This window comes from Urocampus carinirostris, chromosome 2 (genome assembly GCF_059441175.1).
Source record: "Urocampus carinirostris isolate Australia breed hairy pipefish chromosome 2, RoL_Ucar_1.0, whole genome shotgun sequence".
Classification (NCBI taxonomy): Eukaryota; Metazoa; Chordata; class Actinopteri; order Syngnathiformes; family Syngnathidae; genus Urocampus; species Urocampus carinirostris.
This window is the reverse complement of record NC_142350.1, coordinates 54784878-54789242: the sequence shown is the minus strand read 5'-3', so window position 1 is coordinate 54789242 and position 4365 is coordinate 54784878.

Sequence of the window (4365 nt, the reverse complement as noted above, 5' to 3'; positions counted from 1 at the left end):
CTGAAAAACAACAACAAAATGGAAATCCACTGGTGTAAAACTCACGGACTCAGGGAGAGATGTGGCATGTCATATCATTTCATGTGGCCATTGAACATGAATCCGTATTTTCTTATTTTTAAAATCCATCCATCAACCCATCCATTATACATCAATGTCAGGGTTGGGTAGGGTTACTTTAACTTGATTACTTTCGATTACTTTTGGATTACTCCAATACCAAATATGCTAATAAAACACACAAAAAAACTAAATATGAATAAAATTACTAAATTTTGTTCAGGCTTGGGGGGTAACGGAATACATGGAAGGCAAAAATGATGTTGGCAAGCTGTTTGGATTTATTTTCATTTTGTTTCTGTCGCATTTTATGTTAGTTTTGCCGGAGATCAAAGAGATCAAAGCCAGGAGAGAAAGCTTACCGCGTGTTGAGTCATAATTTTATCCATATTTAGTTTCTTTTGTCTTTTATTAGCATATTTGGTATTGGAGTAATGCAAAAGTAATTGAAAGTAATCCAGTTAAAGTAACCCTACCCAACCCTACAAATACATCCATCCATTATACATCATACATCTTCCGATGGAAGAATCTGCCCTACTAAACTGGAAATTTGGAGGCCTGCCTCACTGAGATAAAATAATGGATGACTCTAAAATAACCGAAGTTTTAGGTTTTGGTCCAGCTAAATGCTGTGACTTGTTCTCAAAAACTGCTCTGAACATTGACAAATGTAATATCACTCAGAGTGACTGAAGTCAAAAATTTAGGTGTCATATTTGACCCCGATCTGTCCTTTCAAATACACGTTAAGAATATTACTTGAACAGCTTTTTTCTGTCTTCGCGACATTGCTAAAATTCGCCCTAAGCTGTCTCAGACGGATGCGCAGATTTCAATTCATGCGTTTTTACCCCTTGATTACTGTAATGTTCTACTCTCCGGTCTCCCAAACTCCAAAATCAAGAGCCTTCAGCTAGTACAAAATGCGGCTTTCAACGAAGTCAAAGTTTGATTACATGACCCTGATTTTAGCTAACCTGCATTGGCTCCCTGTTAGCTTAAGATGCTATTTTAAGGTTCCGTTGGTATTTCACACAATCATGCATGGACTTGCTCCCTCATTTCTTTCAGATTTAGATAGATAGATAGATACTTTATTCATCCCCGCAGGGAAATTCACATATTCACATTTCCCCCTATGTTCCGGTCCAGAGCCTTCGCTCTGAAAATGCTGGTCTGCTAGTGATCCCAAGAGCCAAGAAGAGATCTGCAGGTTGGAGATCGTTCTCCATTCGGGCCCCGATGTTGTGGAATGCTCTTCCCCCTGATATTCGATCTGCAACCTCAGTGGAAATGTTTTAATCCAGGCTTAAAACAAAATTCTATTCTATAGCATATGAATGACCTATATTTAATGTTGACAATATCTGTGTATTGTTTGTTGAAGCTACATCCATTGCAACCTGGTTATCCTTTATATTTTATTTTTTATTTTAGATTATACATTAATCATTTCATATTTTATCTTTAATTTTATTGTTTGTTTATGCAACATCTATTGCAGCCTGGTCATCCTGGAAGGGGGATTACCTCATGTGAGGTCCCTTTTCAAGGTTTCTTCATTTTCCTCATGCTGAGGTTTTCAAGTTTTTCCTTGCCCTCATGTCGGTTTTAGATCAGGGGGTGGTGTAATAATAGTCTGTAAAGCCCTTGAAGACTCCTTGTGATTTAGAGCTATACAAATAAACATGACTTGGCATTACCTGCACCGCTTATTCTCTGTAGGCAGGGTTGGGTAGGGTTACTTTAACTTGATTACTTTCAATGACTTTTGGATTACTCCAATACCAAATATGCTAATAAAATACAAAAGAAACTAAATATGAATAACATGACTAAATTTTGTGCAGGCTTGGGGAGTAACGGAATACATGGAACGGCAAAAATGATGTTGGCAAGCTCAAAGCCAGGAGAGAAAGCTTACCATGTGTTGTGAGTCATCATTTTATTCATATTTAGTTTCTTTTGTCTTTTATTAGAATATTTGGTATGGAGTATTCCAAAAGTAATTGAAAGTAATCAAGTTAAAGTAACCCTACCCAACCCTGTCTGTAGAATCGCAGGGGTGCTGGAGCCCATCCCAGCTTTCTTTCGGGAAGTGGGCATGGGACACCCTGATCCAGTTGCCAGCCTGTCCCGGGGCTTTTTAAATAATTTTTTTTGCTAAAATATTAAGATTAAAACATATTCAGAATTGAATTTGATCTTCATTTAACATAAGATTGTTTCGCCTCATGTGCAGATTTTCCTGCTTTTATATATGCTGTGCCTTTAAGAGACAACACGATAATATCATTGCTGTTCCTTTGGAAATGCACATTGTCCAGTCTGAGACTAGTGACACAGTATGTCTCAGACTCTGTTATGCGTAGTTGACTTTGAAGTATGCCATTTTTTCATCACATCTTTTTGTGTGAATTTATTACTTGGGGAAAATTAGGCCTATTTCTGCCATTGCTTAGTTTATTGTGTGACTAGTGGACATTATGTGTAGAAGGTCCTTGCAGGTATCGTTTAGCCCAGAACAAGGGTCAGGAACCTATGGCTCTGGGCCCACGTGCGGGTTTTTTTTAGTTGTCCAAATGAATCCTTGGAGCTTTTTTTCGAAAAAAAAGTGAAAAGGTGTGGGAAGGAAATATCTGTGTACTTTTTATATTGTTTCTGTAGGAACAAAATGATGGGCTTTTCCAAGATGCAAAAAGGTTTAGAGTAATTATTAAAACTGCTCATTTTGATGTAGGAATTCCCTCTGTTCTAATTAAAAAAAATTAGTCTTATAAAAGGTGTTTATGTTTTTGTGGCTGCAGATAATCGTCGTTCTTTTGGTCCGTTATGGCTCTTTCAGCATTTTGGGGGTTGCGGACCACTGGCAAAGAAGTTGATCAAAGCAATCTATCTGCCACTTAGATATTTTGGACAATTTAACAGGCTCGAGGTGATGTTGCTGTCATGCACTTTCAGGACACATTTTTACATATTACCTATTTTTTCTTTAATTAATGTTCACTATGTTTTGTGCATGTTATGCAATATTAAATCTATTGCACTCTGGTCATCCTGGAAGGGGGGGTTACCACTTGTGAGGCCCCCTTCTCCAGGTTTCTTATTTTCCCCATCCTGAGGTTTTTGAGTTTTTCCTAACCTGAGCAGTCCTTTGAGACATTTCGTGATTAAGGGGCTCTACAAACAAATGTGACTTTACTTGACTAGATATAATTTTTGTCAGGTTAAGTAATATATGTTTTATTTGTGGTTAGTTTCATGCTTTACTGTATCTCAATTTAATTAGTTTATCCATTTTTTTAGCGAAAACCACACGACACATACCAACTTGAAGTTAGCTAAAAGTGCTGCATCTCACTTCAACAGTGAACATAAATTATTATACACTCTTGAGACAAAAATGTACATTAATTGTGGATGTATTTTATTAGGGGTGGGACAAAACCTTCAATTTGTGTACACATCGTGATTTTATTTCTGGTGATTTTTAAAATTAGAATTTCTCTTTAGAATCTAATTTTATGACATCGTATCCAGTATGTAAAAATGTGGGGAATAGAACAAAAGTGGAAAATGGAGGAAGAAAGCGAGCAACAAAACTAAGGCTGGCGCCCTGACTCCCCTCAAACTTTGTTTGCACCCCCCTCCTCCATTTTGTATTTTCAATGTTGTCAAAGCCGTTCCATGTTGTTTGACTTGAGCTGTAAAAGCAGTTTAAGAGAGTTAACGTAAAAAGTGACGGGAATGTGAAATGGTACACATAGGAAAAAAACTCAAACAAAGCGCACATAAATTTGACTGATGTGCATTGTTTGAACATCATTCATGGTTTATTATCCCAGAAGTGTATGATTTAGGTTGCTTGTTTTTTTTTGGAAAGAAGATCAAATCGCAATCATTATTATATCAAATCACAATTATTCAGAATTGTGATATAAATCGAATCGGCACCTTAGTATCGTGATACAATTGAATCGGGAACAGAGCATATCGATAGATAGATAGATACTTTATTCATCCCCGCAGGGAAATTCACATAATATTGTCCCGCTCCCAATATTTTATAGTGTAAAGTGCAGATGGAAATTTAAGAATTCAACCTCCAAAGAGAGAGGGTGTGTTATTTGATCACTAGATTTCACTGTATGGTGCACTGCAACCGAAAACAAGCACTGAAAAGCACAAGGATGAATACAAAATACGGAGAGTCAAAGTGACCAAAACTATTATTATTATTTTTGCTAATCATTTAAATAACTATCTATATTATTGAAGTTAGATTTACCAATAGGACTCACT